Source organism: Staurois parvus, unplaced genomic scaffold (assembly GCF_062004578.1).
Source record: "Staurois parvus isolate SC_StPar_1 unplaced genomic scaffold, SC_StPar_1.0 ptg000917l, whole genome shotgun sequence".
NCBI classification, from domain to species: Eukaryota; Metazoa; Chordata; class Amphibia; order Anura; family Ranidae; genus Staurois; species Staurois parvus.
The window spans coordinates 2202517-2219867 of record NW_028318713.1 but is presented as its reverse complement, the minus strand read 5'-3'; the positions used below and the strand labels follow the sequence as shown (position 1 = coordinate 2219867).

Here is a 17351-nt window from a genome sequence, read left to right as displayed (position 1 = left end):
TATTGGGATTTTTTTATGAAAGACATGTAGAAAAATACACTTTGACTCACACTTATGAAGAAATTAGTATTTTTTTTCCATAATACATTTTTATTTGGTTTTACAAATATAGTTACAACAAAACAAACAAAAATAGGACAGTGAAAAGCGACACAATATCACAGTATAGGTGCTGCGGTGAAGTTTAACAAAGAGAAAAAAAAGGAAATATTGAATAATTCCCAACAATCCTACTAGTTCCACGAAATAATCATTTTAGAGTATCCAAGAAAAGGTTAAACATAATAATATCTTTACAGTTACAGTGCTGAACCAGGAGGACTGGGGAGTCCAAGCTTTGTCAAATTTGGTAATTCTATCATTTAGGTAAGCTAAAGATTTCTCATAGATAAAGTGGCACCTGACACCCACCAGAGAGGTGACACCATCAAGTAGGTATATATATACGGGACCCCTTGTCTGTACATACTGTATATACATACAAGGGGCCCCTCACACACACGGGCAGACTGACAATTTGAGCATTTGGGCACTGCCCGAGGGCTCGGGGTCAGTAGGGGGCCCCATGAGATGCCCCTGGTACCTTTCATAGGCTTTTTTGGGTGTGGGTGAGGACACAGGGGCCCTATGATCCCCTATTGCCTGGGGGCCCCATGAGTTGTCAGTCCGCCCCTGCACACACACACACATTTATATATATATATATATATATATATACTTGATGGCGTCACCCCTCTGGTTGGTGTCATCCAGGTGCGCTCTGCACCCCCATAGTGATGCCACGGCTAAAGTAGTAGTAGTAGATAAAAATGAAGAGGGGAGGTGGGGGGGGACTGCAAGGGAATTATAATTGTGTAAGGGAGGGTAAATATAACTGAAGGGGGGGGCGCAGGAAAATTATAATTGAAAGGGAGGGACTGCAGGGGAATTGTATATATACTGTATATATATATATATATATACACAGGATGGTGTCACCCCTCTGGCGGGTGTCATCCGGGTGCACTCAACACCCCCCTGCACCCCCATAGTGACGCCACTGCTTAAGTAGTAGTAGATAAAAATGAAGAGGGGGGACTGCAGGGGAACTATAATTGTGTAAAGGAGGGTAAATATATTTGATGGGGAGGGCCGCAGGAGAATTATACTGGAAAGGGAGAGACTGCAGGGGAATTATATATACTATATATATATATATATACTTGGTGGTGTCACCCCTCTGTTAATGTTAGTCTTTTTTTTTTTCTTTTCATAGCCTAACTGTGATGTTTATTCTTTCCTACAATAAATATTCAGGTGATTTATCTCTGCTGAGACAACACGGGTTCTCAGACCTCCAAACATGTCTGGCTGACTTGGAGCCAAAAAGTGTCAAGATTCAACGCGACAGTTGAAAACAAAAAAGGTGGGACTGTTAAACCAACACTGTAAGTAGCTGTGACATCACCCCCCAATCATCCGCGCCTGTTCACTGCTCGTTGACATTTACAAAAAAAAAAGCATTTCAGTTTTCCAAATCAATGCCAAAGATGTTTCTGATGTAACAGGGAATGTAATAAAAACAAAACAGAAAAAGGTCACAAACACAATGACCCATAAACTAACAGGGTGCATACGTACAAACAGTAAATTATTGTAAAGTAACTCATGCTCACCCATTTTACCACAGATTTTTTTTACACACTATTAATTATAATAGTGATGATCACTGTTATAAGCAATAGTTACCTGTCATGAAGGGCTTTCCATTCATGACAGCTTGCTTACTGTTGATATGTTGTGATTGGCTACAGCTAACCACATGGTACAGGGTGCTTGGATTAGCCCAGGTACCCTGTGATAGATGTAGGCCAACCACAGCATCATAATAGTAAGCAAAACAGTCATGAATGGAAGCCAATCCTAGCGATCACATGATACCTGGGCTAATCAAAGCACCCTGTACCATGTGATTAGCTGTAGCCAATCACAACATATCAACAATAAGCAAGCTGTCATGAATGGAAGCCAATCGTAGTGATCACATGATACCCTTCTTCCCTTTGTGGATTGCACAAATTCATATTCACCGCGACGTACCAGTACATCGCGGTGCCTGCAGTTGCCGCCGGCTCCCAGCTGAGCGGGTCAGCAAGTGGTTAACAAGTTGGCAGTTGCAGCTCTTATATTGCCGTCCTCACAGGCTGACTTTGACATTCTTGCCAGGTGAGAAATGTGGAAGTGCTGCTTTGTAGCACAAATAAACTATCATTAAAAAAAATGTGAGAGAGTTAGAGGAGACGGGGCACTATTACATGCAGGGGGAAGGTCCACTTCAGAGACGTCCCTAGGGTTGGTGTCACCCGGGGCTGTAACACGTGGTGTCACCCCTCCAGAGAGGAAGGAGCGGTGCCAGTGTAGCGGTAAAATGAGTATCCTTTGAAGATATGTATCCCCTGAAGCAATGGCACATGTGCCGGCGGTTTCAGGCCGTTGAAAGCCAATCTCCGACTTTAGCACAGAGCCGGCAATCGGCTTCTTCGGCCTGACCCTGGCACGTGCACAGTTGCTGCAGGGGATAGTCATTTTACCGCTACACCGGACTGGGGGCAGCTGTCACTGTGCTGGCATTCTACTCCTGCACCCCCTGTGATGGTGTCACCAGGTGTGGCCCGCACCCCCCTAGGGACGCCACTGATCCACCACCCTCAAAGAGTGTTCTTGATAGCAGACAGCCTAATAAGTAGCAAGAGTACCACCACCATCTCCCAATGAATTTCAAACTCACCGGAACCATCAGCTGCCACAACAGCAGCATAAACGCCTGTAAACCTCAGACGCAGCGTGCCACGGCAATCGGTGTAGAAAGAGCATCCTCTCTAGCAAAATAAGGCTCATCAAGAGCAAAAAGTGCTTTCCATAGTGTAGTATTTATTAATTTATTAAATCGTGCAGCGGCATGACATCAGCACTGTAACTCCTCCCCAACGCGTTTCGTCCGATAGGACGTTCTCAAGGGGTCCTATTGGACAAAACGCGTTGGAAAGGAGTTACAGTGCTGACGTAATGCCGCTGCACGATCCCAGGTTGGCAGCGGTCACAAATGTAAGCTGGCATATATGTGTTTACCTTTATTTGTACACATTTCGTTTTATTAATAAATACTACACTATGGAAATCATTTTTTTCATGACGAGCCTTATTTTGCTAGAGCCTGCTCTTTCTACACCGATTGCCGTGACAAGCTGCATCTGACTGTTGGTGCTATATAAATCCTGTATAATAATATACAGCCTCCCAAACGCGTTTCGTCCAATAGGACCCCTTGAGAACGTCCTATTGGACGAAATGCGCCAGTGAGGAGTTATAGTGCTGATGTCACGCCGCTGCACAATCCCGGGTCGGCAGCGGTCAAAAATGTAAGCTGGCATATTTGTGTTTACCTTTATTTGTGCACATTTGGTTTTATTAATAAATACTACACTATGGAAATCACTTTTTTCATGGCGAGCCTTATTTTGCTAGAGCCTGCACTAGAGAGGATACTCTCTGTACACCGATTGCCGCGACAAGCTGCATCTGAGATTGGCTGAGGTTTACAGGTGTTTATGCTGCTGTAGTGGCAGCTGATAGTTCCGGTGAGTTGGCAATTCACTGGGAGACGGTGGTGGTATTCTTGCTACTTATTGGTCTGTCTGCTGTCAAGAGGGTGGCGGATCAACACGTATTGAACACCGAATTGTGTATATGGACATTGGTAATACCCAAAGATAGGATGGGAACGTTTAGACTTGCAAGTGTAATCAGCAAGAATACCACCACCGTCTCCCAGTGAATTGTAAACTCACCGGAACTATCAGCTGCCACTACAGCAGCGTAAACGCCTGTAAACCTCAGATGCAGCTTGCCACGGCAATCGGTGTAGAAAGCTCATCCTCTCTAGTGCAGGCTCTAGCAAAATAAAGGCTCACCAAGAGCAAAAAGTGCTTTCCATAGTGTAGTATTTATTAACAAATCGTGCAGCGGCGTGACGTCAGCACTGAATAGGTGTAAGCAAGATGTCACTTCTGACATCATTGCTTACTACTAGCGAAATCTGGGAGTGATCACAGAGGTCACATGGTACAGGGCCATTCACAACAGCCTTGTACCGTGTGACCAATCACAGCTCACACAGTATTTCTCAATGGCTGCAATAATGCAGCCAGAGAGAAGGAGAGTTGATTGCATTTACAGCCTTTATGGGTGTAATCAGTGTAAAAAACAAAAAAAATAAAAAATCTTCTTCGCCCTCCTACAAGTAGTATAGTGTCACTAGGGTGACAGTATGTAAAAAAAAAAACATAAATAATAATATAAAAAAATAAAATAAAAATGTCAACATTTTTTTTTAAATTATAATTTTTGTTTATAAACTAATTTGGGTTTTTTTTTTTTTTACTAAAAAGATAACTGAATACATTTTGGCCAAGATTTATGAAGAAAGATTATTTATTTGCAAAATGTTATAAGAAAAACACTTTTTTTTTTCAAAATGTTTGGACTTTTTTATTTATATAGCAAAAAAAATTAAAATCCCAGTGGTAAATAAATACCATCAAAATAAAGTTTTATCTGTCTCAAAAAATGCTAAAAAATTCATATGGGTACAGTGTTGCATGACCGCGCAATTGTCATTCAAAGTGTGATAGCGCTGAAAGCTGAAAATTGGCCTGGACTGGAAGGGGGAAAAGTGTCCGGACTGGAAGGGCTGGAAAGCGTCCGGACTGGAAGGGGGGAAAGTGTCCGGACTGGAAGGGCTGGAAAGCATCCGGACTGGAAGGGGGGAAAGTGTCCGGACTGGATGGGGGTGAAAGTGTCCGGACTGGAAGGGGGGGAAAGTGTCCGGACTGGAAGGGGGTGAAGGTGTCCGGACTGGAAGGGGGGGAAAGTGTCCGGACTGGAAGGGGGTGAAAGTGTCCGGACTGGAAGGGGGGAAAGTGTCCGGACTGGATGGGGGTGAAAGTGTCCGGACTGGAAGGGGGGGAAAGTGTCCGGACTGGAAGGGGGGGAAAGTGTCCGGACTGGAAGGGGGTGAAAGTGTCCGGACTGGAAGGGGGGGAAAGTGTCCGGACTGGAAGGGGGGGAAAGTGTCCGGACTGGAAGGGGGGGAAAGTGTCCGGACTGGAAGTGGTTAAGGATGATGATCATATGAAGCCATTTATTATCACATAGCCGTTTGGCTCATTTTAAAATCATAATGATGACAGAAATCACCCAAATGGTCCAGATCAGAAGTCTCCGCCCCCTGGGATGTTTGGCCTAGGTAACATACACAGGATAAAATGGCAATTTAAGTTCAATTTCCCACATCTGTGGCTTTTTAAATTGCAATTAGTGTCAGTATATAAATAGTCAATGAGTTTGTTAGCTCTCACATGAATGCACTGCACAGGCTTGGATACTGAGCCATGGGGAGCAGAAAAGAACTGTCAAAAGACCTGTGTAACAAGGTAATGGAACTTTATAAAAATGGAAAAGGATATAAAAAGATGTCCAAAGCCTTGAATTTGCCAGTCAGTACTGTTCAATCACTTATTAAGAAGAGGAAAGTCCGGGGATCTCTTGATACCAAGCCAAGGTCAGGTATACCAAGAAAGATTGCAGCCACAACTGCTGCCAGAAGAATTGTTTGGGATACAAAGAAAACCCCCACAGGAGAAATACAGGCTTCTCTGGAAAAAGATGGAGTGATTGTTTTTAAGGAGCAGAATAAGATGATACTTGAACAAAAATGAGCTGCATGGTTGAGTTGCCAGAAAGAAGCCTTCACTGCACCAATGCTACAAAAAAGGTGTGTCAAGGTGTTGTGAGGCATTTTTTAACTGGGATTTTTTTGGCATGATCCCTCATTTTCAATATCAATGTTATAAAAAAATTTCAGGGTATGCATACTTTTGAGCACAAATGTAGAAGGATCAGTTAGGCACTCAAGGAGCCCCTCTGGAGGAACCCTGGTTGAGAATGGCTGGTGCACACTGAAGCTATAGGACAAGGCAAATGGCCTTTTCTGTGTGTTGGGCACGGCTACCCAATGCAGCCCATGGGGGGGTTGAAGCGACCAAGCCTTAAACATTCTTTTCGGAGGAATTTCTACATCTCGGAATAGGCTGGCGTGCCCCACACATATTTTAGGAGAAGCCGAACCTTCACTATGCTCTATGAAATAGAAGAGACCTTTTAAAGTGTCCATAGCAATTTGCTGATTCTGAAAGTTCGCAGATCATCTGTCTACTTTGCTTGAGTGTAAAAAGTATTTTTTACTGTGCGATACCTGGACCCCGGCCAAGGTCTATTTCTGACCAAACTGTCCCTCTTGTCCCGTGTACGGTTACCCCTCCCGGCTCATTGTTCCCGCTGTGATCCTGCATTCAAAGCAAAAAACCCTTCTGAGCTCAGCTGCCCCTTTCCCAGTGCAGCACTCTGGCGGAATTTCATGGATCCGATGCCAGCAAGGGCCCGGGAATCGAATACTGAGAAGATCCTGAGACCTTCCAGGCAACCTCACGGAACATTTATAGGTCACAAGAAAGCAGCAAGGCTTAGCAACATTGTAAGGATGTCAAAGGCAACACATGTGCAAAGCATGCAAGACCCTTACAACGAAAATCAATGGCAAGTGCTGTGCGGTTATCTCTGACTTAATGTAACCGGATATAATGAGGAGCAGGATTAGCAGGAGATTAATATTTCACCAGGCAAATGGCATTGTTAACCACTTGAGCTCTCACACCCGTACATCCCCTACGGAGCAGAGCAATCTCTGCATTTCTAGAAGGAAAATATATTTGAAATATATTTTTAAAATATTCTTCCCAAATATATTGACATATATTTGAAATGCTACAATTTTAGCCATATTCAATATATTTAAAAGTATATTTCAATTTAAAAAAATGAAATAAAAGAAATGTATATTCCGTATTTTTTGCTCCATAAGACGCACTTTTTCCCCTAAAAAAGGGGGGAAAATGTCAGTGCTTCTTATGGAGCGAATATGGAGTGGCCGGTCCGGTATTTCCACCGCCGCCGTGTCAGAATACTGGGCCGGCCACTCAGCTCTGCAGCGGGACCTTATGGAGATGACTGCTGACCTTTGGGGAGGGGGGGGGCGGGTACCTGAATTTGACAGGTACCCGCTCTTACTTCCGCGGAGTTGTTCTTTGATCTTACCTGTTCCTCTATCCAGCGGTGCGCTGTCTAACCGGTTTCTGTAGTGTGGGCGCCAGCCGGGTGCCAAGTGCGCATGCGCAAGAAGTGGTGCTTTTTGTGAATGGTAAGGCGGTACCTGGGACACATGACAGATCCCAGAAGCCACCGGACCAATCACAAAGCGCAAGTGCTTCTCGCTCATGCGCACTGGGCATCCGGCTGTCATGCCGAGCGCCGACATTACAGAAGCCGGGAAGACAGCGCGCCGCTGGATAGAGGAACAGGTAAGATCAAAGAACAACTCAGCGGAAGTAAGAGCGGGTACCTGTCAAATTCAGGTACCCCCCCCCTCCCCAAAGGTCAGCAGTCATCTCCTGTACTGTGTCTGCAGTCTCTGGTCATCTCTTGTACTGTGTCCGCAGTCTCTGGTCATCTCCTGTACTGTGTCCGCAGTCTCTGGTCATCTCCTGTACTGTGTCCGCAGTCTCTGGTCATCTACTGTACTGTGTCCGCAGTCTCTGGTCATCTCCTGTACTGTGTCCGCAGTCTCTGGTCATCTCCTGTACTATGTCCGCAGTCTCTGGTCATCCCCTGTACTGTGTCCGCAGTCTCTGGTCATCCCCTGTACTGTCCACAGTCTCTGGTCATCCCCTGTACTGTCCGCAGTCTCTGGTCATCCCCTGTACTGTCCGCAGTCTCTGGTCATCTCCTGTACTGTGTCCGCAGTCTCTGGTCATCCCCTGTACTGTCCACAGTCTCTGGTCATCCCCTGTACTGTCCACAGTCTCTGGTCATCCCTGTGCTGTCCGCAGTCTCTGGTCATCCCTGTGCTGTCCACAGTCTCTGGCCATCTCCTGTGCTATGTCCGCAGTCTCTGGTCATCTCCTGTACTATGTCCGCAGTCTCTGGTCATCTCCTGTACTATGTCCGCAGTCTCTGGTCATCTCCTGTACTATGTCCGCAGTCTCTGGTCATCTCCTGTACTATGTCCGCAGTCTCTGGTCATCTCCTGTACTGTGTCCGCAGTCTCTGGTCATCTCCTGTACTGTGTCTGCAGTCTCTGGTCATCTCCTGTACTGTGTCTGCAGTCCATTAGTTCAGAATTTTTTTTCCTGTTTTCTGCCTCTAAAACCTAGGTGCGTCTTATGGAGCGAAAAATACGGTATATATATATATAGTGTGGGGCACTCCAGACTATTCTTCTTCTTCCCAAGTATATTTACATATATTTGAAATGCTACAATTTTGACCATATTCAATATATTTAAAAATATATTTCAATAAATATATATATACACACACACTGCATGTTGAAATGCATTTTTATTACAAAATATATGAAAAATATTTTTAAAAATACATTTCAAATATACTGTATGTCTGTATGTCCAATCACAGCGGCCTTTTACCACGTGATCAGCTGTGTCCAATGACACAGCAGATCACAAAGTAAATGCAGTTGCCGGTTATCAGCAGCACTTTCCTTACACTGTCACAGCGCGAGGAAAGTACTGCCAATAATGGCAAATGTCACAGAGGATATCTGTACTGATAATCAGGGCACTAACCGTCAGTGCTGATCAGTGCTGCCCAGCAGTGCCCAACAGTGCCACCCATCAGTGCCACCCAGTAGTTGCGCCCATCAATGCTGCCAGTCAGTGTTGTCAGCCAGTGCCGCCAGTCAGTACCGCCCATCAGTGCCGCCTATCAGTGCCCATCAGTGCTGTATATCAGTGCAGTATAGTCAGTGCCTCCTCATCAATGCCCACCAGTGTCTCCTCATTGGTGTCACCTCATCAGTTCAGCCTATCAGTGCCCATCAGTGCTGCCTATCAGTGCCCATCAGTGCTATCAGTGCCGCCTCATCAGTGCCAGCTCATCAGTGCTGTCTATCAGTGCCCATCAGTGCCAGCTCATCAGTGCCACCTATCAGTTCTGGCTATCAGTGCCCATCAGTGCTGTCTATCCATCCCACCTCATCAATGCAGCCTGTCAGTGCCCATAAGTGCTGCCTATCAGTGCAGCCTCATCAACGCACATCAGTGAAGGAGAAGAATTACCCGTTTGCAAAATTTTGTAATAGAAACAAATAAAAACTTTTTTTTATTCTTTGCTCTTTTTTTGTTTATAGCACAAAAAATAAAAAAAAACCCCAGTGGCGATTAAATACCACCAAAAGAAAGCTTTATGTGTGTGAAAAATTATAACAATTCATATGGGTACAGTGTTGCATGACCGCGCAATTGTCATTCAAAGTGCAACAGCGCTGAAAGCTGAAAATTGGCCTGGACAGGAAGGGGGTAAAAGTGCTCGGCAGGCAAGGGGTTAATAATGAAAAAGATGATAATTTTTTTTTTAAAAAAAGGACCATTATAAAAATTGTACAGTTACTGTATGTTGTGACATGTAATGAATTTATTAATACAGACTTGTAAATTTCCGAAAAGGTCAGATTTAATGCCTCTCGTACCCTCCAGCTGTGCCTGAAACACGAGACTGTAAGAGGTACTGTTAAAGCATAAACGCACATTTGACACAAATCCCATATTCCACCCTCCCCATGACTTGGCATGTCTACCGTTTAGCCACTGAGGGGTTTACGCCATGACCTTTGGAACTGGCAGTGATGAACCCATGGCGGAAGAGGCTCTCAGTGGAGGAAACAGTGCGGGCAAATTTGGAGACACATTTTGGAGCTTCCCTGTCTTCCAGCATCTCCCGAACGGCCGGCCTCTGGGCTGGAGATGATCCAAGGTTTTCCTAATGTTCTCAATGGCAGACAGAGGGCTCCACGGTCTCCTGTAGGCACACATCTGGAAAGGAGGCCAGCTGTGAACTTGGAGGTTCTGCTTCAACAAGAAGACGGACTGAGACAAGCCAAACTGTTTTCCCAGCATTGAACTGTAAAAGGATTGCGTGCTGCGGGCGCAAGAACCACATCGGTGACAGGCGGCGTGTAAGACAGCACAGGGTGTCCAGTAGACATGGTGGCCTTTCCAAATCTGAAAACAAGAAAGTGCAGCGATTAAAATAAACAATAAAAAATGTCCGTATTAATAATTAATAAATATCATCAAAGTAATAATAATCCACAGGTGACAATCCGTGCAAATATGTTGTCAACTGCAGCAATACTTCAGTGCTGGTGCTCTGAAACAGTGGGGTAAGAATACGCACTCACCAGATGCGTAATGGTATTACGCATTGAATCAATCAACAGAGGTCCCTTTTAAGAAAATGGATTTAAGCCAGGTCTATCCTCCCTCTGGATGGTACGTCAGATACTCCTGGGCAGTATGGGATCCAGTCAGACAGAGGTCCCCTTTAAGGGATGGATGGGTGTAGCAGCCTGTGTGACAGGAACTCCCTCCTCTGGATACTGTAGTGGATCGGGTGGGCTCTATAAATCAATCGCTCCACATAGGAAGACATAGAAATGTGCCCATAGTTTAGTAGGTAATCATAAAAAGTATTTATTCAGGAATTGCAAATCCAAATGGAAAAATCGTAAGAACGACACAGCAGTGAAAAACGGACTAACCTTCCATAAGCAAGATGGCCACCGGACTTTCACGAGGCTCCGGCGGCGTGACGTCACGGCATATTGGCTCCTCCTACACGTTTTGTGCCACGCACGTCTTCAGAGGGGATGCAACGGATAATATCAATGGCTCCCAAATAGTCCCAATAATTCCCTCCATTCATTCTTTCCCTCGTTTTGCGTAGATTTGTGTCACTAAATGTGGTATTTATATATAAGAAAGGAGAACCTGAGGTGTATCTACTGGATGCCAAACATCCCTAAAGTGCAAAATTCTATAGGAGAAAAGCAACCCCCCTAAATCGGACTTTATAGGCATCACCAGGGTAAATAAAAGTTTCATCAATTGTTATTAGACAACACATGGTGTCAGTTAGGGTCAATGTACTTACGGAGGAAAAAAAGGTTTTAGTGTTTAGGCAGGACAAAAAACTGATAATATTTCTTAGCCCTACAACGGGTATAAAGAACAGATAGTTCACATGTGATATCACTGCGATTGTGAGGAATAGAATTTCATTTGCAGGGTTTTTTTGGTGCTGGGTAATGGTAATTACAAAGATTTTTTGTTACTATTTTTGGTTAGTTTTCCTTTGACAGTAAAACAAAATCAGGAGATAACCATTAACATTACCACCCAATGAAAGCCCAAAAAGATTGATATAATTCACCTGGATACACGAGGTAGTTGCGATAATACAGTTTTACCAACACATATTGTAAAATTGGGTTTGGACAATGTAGTGATTATAAACTCTATTTTTTTTTTCTAAAATAACATGTTATACTTACCTACTCGGTGTAATGATATTGCACATAGCTGCCCCGAACCTCCCCTTCCGGGGCCCCCACCTGCACTCTTGGTTCCTCCTCTTCTAGGGTCCCCTACCTGCACTCTTGGTTCCTCCTCTTCTAGGGTCCCCTACCTGTGCTCTTGGCTCCTCCTCTTCTGAGTTCCCCCAACTGCACTCTGGGCTTCTCCTCTTCTAGGGTCCCCCATCTCCACCTTTTTCTCCTCCACTTCTGGGGTCCCACATCTGTGCTCTTGGCTTCTCCTCTTCTGGGGTCCCACACCTGCACTCTCGGCTCTTCCTCTTCTAGGGTCCCCCACCTGTGCTCTTGGTTCCTCCTCCTCTGGGGTCCCCTACGTATGCTCTAGGCTCCTCCTCTTCTAGGGTCCCCCACCTCTGCTCTGGGCTCCTCCTCTTCTGGGGTCCCACACCTGCACTCTGGGCTCCTCCTCTTCTGGGGTCCCACATCTGTGCTCTGGGCTCCTCCTCTTCTGGGGTCCCACACCTGCACTCTGGGCTCCTCCTCTTCTACGGTCCCCCACCTGTGCTCTGGGCTCCTACTCTTCTGGGGTCCCACATCTGTGCTCTTGGCTCCTCCTCTTCTGAGGTCTCCCACCTGCACTCTGGGCTCCTCCTTTTCTAGGGTTCCCCACCTGTGCTCTGGGCTCCTTCTCTTCTGAGGTCCCCAACCTGTGCTCTTGGCTTTTCCTCTTCTAGGGGCCCCCACCTGTGATCTTGGCTCCTTTTCTTTTGGGGTCCCCCACCTGTGCTCTGGGCTCCTCCTCTTCTGGGGTCCCACACCTGCACTCTGGGCTCCTCTTCTTCTAGGGTTCCCCACCTGCGCTCTGGGCTCCTTCTCTTCTAGGGTTCCTCACCTGCGCTCTGGGCTCCTTCTCTTCTAGGGTCCCCCACCTGTGTTCTTGGCTCCTCCTCTTCTGGGGTCCCCCACCTGTGCTCTTGGCTTCTCCTCTTCTGAGGTCTCCCACCTGCACTCTGGGCTCCTCCTCTTCTGGGGTCCCACATCTGTGCTCTTGACGCCTCCTCGTCTGGGGTCTCACACCTGCATCTGGGCTCCACCTCTTCTAGGGTCCCCCACCTGCTTTCTTGGCTCTTCCTCTTCTGTGGTGCACTCTGGGCTCTTGCTCTTTTGGGGTGCGCTCTGTGCTCCTCCTCTCCTGGGGTGCGCTCTGGGCTCTTCCTCTTCTGGGGTCCCCCACCTGTGCTATTGGCATTTCCTACCTTTACAACCACTTTGAGGTTGGTTTTGACAATGGTCATGAAGGGGTTAAGGTGGTCAATGAATATATATTGCCGGCTGTAAATCCCGAAATGTCTTTTTTTTCTTTATTATTGAATTTTGTCCGGGTGTAATGTAACAAATCCTTTATTAATACATTTCTATAAGCCCTGGTTCACCCCAGTGTGACTTGTCATGCGCTTTGACAGTTCCAAATCACACGACAAACTGCACCCTATTGTCAGCAATGGAACCGCACAGATTGTGAAAGTATTTTCTGCGATTTGCATAAAGTCGCACAGATGTCAGGCGAGTCGCACCTCAAATCACACCAGTCCGTGGCTTTGAAATCGCGCTACTTCCATTGAAATGTCGCATTCAGTGTGAACCCGGCTTATACTCGCGTTTCGTGCCTGGTAGTGCGCAGTGCTCGGAGGAAAGTCCCGTGTTCCGCGTATTCGATATGTCGGTCAGGTGTATGATGGGAATATTCTAGACACTGGAAAAATGCAGAAAACAAATTCTCTTATAGGAAGCATCTCATATTTCCATCTGAAATGACAGAAGTGGGCGTGGCCTATCCGCGTCCTGTAAGAGGTGCCGCACTTTCCCAGGTCTGGCAGGAAGGTGGCCGCGCATTCTTCTTGGTTTAATCCTCGGTACAATAATGCGATAAATACTTGCGCTGAAATGAAATCCGCGGTGTCCTCTAACATTTGCATCTCCAGCTGTAACTGAGCAGACGGGTTGTGGAGAATTTACTATCCCAGGAATTCAGTCGCAGGAAAGGATAGAAGCTCTCTTAAAGGGAACTCCAGAAAACATGCAAGGTCGGTCAAAGGAACTGCCATCCAGGGGCGGACTGACCATTTGGAAACTCGGGCACTGCCCAGGGGCCCGGGGTCAGTAGGGGGCCCCATGAGATGCCCCTGGTACCTTTTTCATAAGCTTTTTTGAGTTTGGGCAAGGATACAGGGGCCCCATGATCCCCTATTGCCCGGGGGCCCCATGAGTTGTCATTCCGCCCCTGCTGCCAACACTGTCCAGCAAACACTGCACCTGTGCTAAAGACAAAAAAAATGTAAACTGATATTAAAGGCATTTAAAAAAAAAAAAAAAGTTATACTTATTGTATCTGCTCTGTGTATTGGTTTTGCACAGAGCAGCCCTGACCCTCTTCTTGGGTCCTTTGCTGGTGCTCCTGGCCCCTCCCTCCTGCCCCCAGAGATAGCAAGCAGCTTGCTAGGAGGGCACCCACCCAAGCTCACTCCTGAGCCGCTGCTCTGCGCATCCATTCACACACGGAGTCCCAGCTCAGCCCCGACCCCTCTCTCTCCTCATTGGCTCTCTGGCTGTGATTGACAGCAGTGGGAGCCAATGGCTCCCATTGCTGTTTCAGTAAATGAGGAGGGAGATTTCCCAGAGAGTCGAGCCTCTCGTGCACCACATCGCTGGATCGCGATGGGGCTCAGGTAAGTATTGGGGGGGGGGCTGCTGCACGCAGAAGGTTTTTCATCTTCATGCATAGAATGCTCAGTCTTTAGAACCACTTTAAAGCAAACCCTCACCCTAAGGGTCATGTTGTGCTGCCCTGCCCCCCCCCCCCCTGCCTGTCGTACAAATGAACATTATTTTTTTATCCAGTGGCATCACTAGAGTTGGTATCACCTGGTGCGACAAAAGATTGTGATTCCTCCCCCCCCAGGCAGGGAATATCACTCCCTACTTGATGGTGTCACCGCTCTGGAGACGCTACTGTTTTTTTGTTAACATTGTAATCTACTTGTGCTGCAAGGAAGCACTTCAATGTGTCTTGCCTGGGCGAGAAGTACATTTGGTTCTCCCCAGGGCCGGATCTAGATGGGGTGCTGGGGTGGGCTGTGCCCCTCTAAATTTTAGCTGTGCCCCTCTCAGGTCTCTAAGAGTGTATCCACTGATTCATGAGCCAGTCTGATGCAGACAGTTGATGTAAGGGGGCACTCTGATGAGGACAATCCATGTAAGGTGACACTCTGATGAGGATACTGGATGTAAGGGGGCACTCTGATGGGGTCACCTGATGTAAGGGGGCACTCTGATGGGGTCACCTGATGTAAGGGGGCACTCTGATGGGGTCACCTGATGTAAGGGGGCACTCTGATGGGGATAACTAATCATATGAAGACAACTGATGTAAGGGGGGACTCTATTAGGGACATTGATGTAAGGGGGCGCTTTGATGAGGATACTGGATGTAAGGGGGCACTCTGATGAGGACAATCCATGTAAGGAGGCACTCTGATGAGGATACTGGATGTAAGGGGGCACTCTGATGGGGTCACCTGATGTAAGGGGGCACTCTGATGGGGATAACTAATCATATGAAGACAACTGATGTAAGGGGGGACTCTATTAAGGACATTGATCTAAAGGGGGCGCTTTGATGGGGACCCTGATGTAGGGGGGCACTCTGATGGGGATAACTAATCATATGAAGACAACTGATGTAAGGGGGGATTCTATTAGGGACATTGATGTAAGGGGGCGCTTTGATGAGGATACTGGATGTAAGGGGGCACTCTGATGAGGACAATCCATGTAAGAAGGCACTCTGATGAGGATACTGGATGTAAGGGGGCAATCTGATGGGGTCACCTGATGTAAGGGGGCACTCTGATGGGGATAACTAATCATATGAAGACAACTGATGTAAGGGGGGACTCTATTAAGGACATTGATGTAAAGGGGGCGCTTTGATGGAGACCCTGATGTAGGGGGGCACTCTGATGGGGATAACGAACATATGAGGACAACTGATGTAAAGGGGGACTTTAGTAGGAACACCGATGTAAGGAGGCACTCTGATGGGGACCTTGATGTAAGGGGGCACTCTGATGGGGACCTTGATGTAAGGGGGCACTCTGATGGGAACCTTGATGTAAGAGGGCACTCTGATGGGGACCTTGATGTAAGGGGGCACTCTGTTGGGGATAACTGATCATATGTAAGGGGACAGTCTGATGAAGACAGTTCATGTAAGGGGGGACTCTATTAAGGAAACTGATGTAAAGGGGCACTTTGATGGGGACTCCTGATGTAAGAGAGCACTCTGATGGGGACCCTGATGTAAGGGGGGACTTTAGTAGGAACACTGATGTAAGGAGGCACTCTGAAGATGACGTTGATGTAAGGGGGCATTCTGATGGGGACCCTGATATAGGGGGCACTCTGATGGAGATAACTAATCATATGAAGACAACTGATGTAGGGGAGACTTTAGTAGGAACACTGATGTAAGGGGGCACTCTGTTGGGGATAACTGATCATATGTAAGGGGACACTCTGATGAAGACAGTTCATGTAAGGGGGGACTCTTATTAGGGACACTGATGTTATGGAGTGCTTTGATGGGGACACCTGATGTAGGGGGGCACTATGATGGTGATAACTAATCATATGAAGACAACTGATGTAAGGGGGGACTTTATTAGGAACACTGATGTAAGGGGGCACTCTGATGAAGACAGTTCATGTAAGGGGGCACTCTGATGGGGACCCTGATGTAGGGGGGCACTCTGATGGGGACCCTGATGTAGGGGGGCACTCTGATGGGGATAACTAATCATATGAAGAGAATTGATGTAAGGGGGGGATTTATTAGGAACACTGATGTAAGGGGGCACTCTGATGGGGATAACTGATCATATGTAAGGGGACACTCTGATGAAGACAGTTCATGTAAGGGGGGACTCTTATTAGGGACACTGATGTTATGGAGTGCTTTGATGGGGACACCTGATGTAGGGGGGCACTATGATGGTGATAACTAATCATATGAAGACAACTGATGTAAGGGGGGACTTTATTAGGAACACTGATGTAAGGGAGCACTCTGATGGGGATAACTGATCATATGTAAGGGGACACTCTGATGAAGACAGTTCATGTAAGGGGGCACTCTGATGGGGACCCTGATGTAGGGGGGCACTCTGATGGGGATAACTAATCATATGAAGAGAATTGACGTAAGGGGGGGATTTATTAGGAACACTGATGTAAGGGGGCACTCTGATGGGGTCTGATGGAGACATCTGATATAAAGTGGGAACAGGTTTTGTTTAATCATCCTAACTGAATGAAAACCTAATGCATAATAGTGTTTCCCAGGTCATGAGATTTTGTGGCAGACTGTCAGTGACTCACACACAATGCTCACCTGGCGCCCCCTGAGTTTTTTGTACTGCACCCCCCGATTGGATCCCCCAAGCTAGATCTGGCCCTGGTTCTCCTTCTTGTCCATTTGCAGATGTGCCGCAGGGCTTTGGGTCCCAAGAGAGCCCTGCGGCACATCTGTGCATGCGCCAGATTCCCCAACCATCTGCACACACGCAGAGTTTCACATAAATATCCAAAGACTGCCGCCAGAGAAGTCCGACACTGTTCTTGTCTTTGCGCATGCATGCAAAATCAGCTGAAGGGTGGGCAGAGCCTGTTGCACCCGAGGGGAGGCGGAGCCACCTGGGAGTTGGGCTAAAATTCCACTTTAACATCATTCACAATGTATATTATCTATTGCATCCGTGGACTTTCTAGAGATTGCAGGAACAGGTATGAAGTTTCTTTTTCCATGTAG

General features: G+C 46.7%; 1 long non-coding RNA gene across 1 annotated transcript; it reads right to left on the bottom strand.

Annotated features, from left to right (window-relative positions):
* Nucleotides 1–9565: 9565 nt before the first annotated feature.
* On the bottom strand, nucleotides 9566–10532 carry LOC149442067 (uncharacterized). The gene is made up of 2 exons (XR_016307246.1): nucleotides 10352–10532; nucleotides 9566–10172 (listed from the first exon to the last, which is right to left on the bottom strand). It is a non-coding gene; the product is annotated as an uncharacterized LOC149442067 (long non-coding RNA).
* Between the last annotated feature and the right edge of the window lie 6819 nt (nucleotides 10533–17351).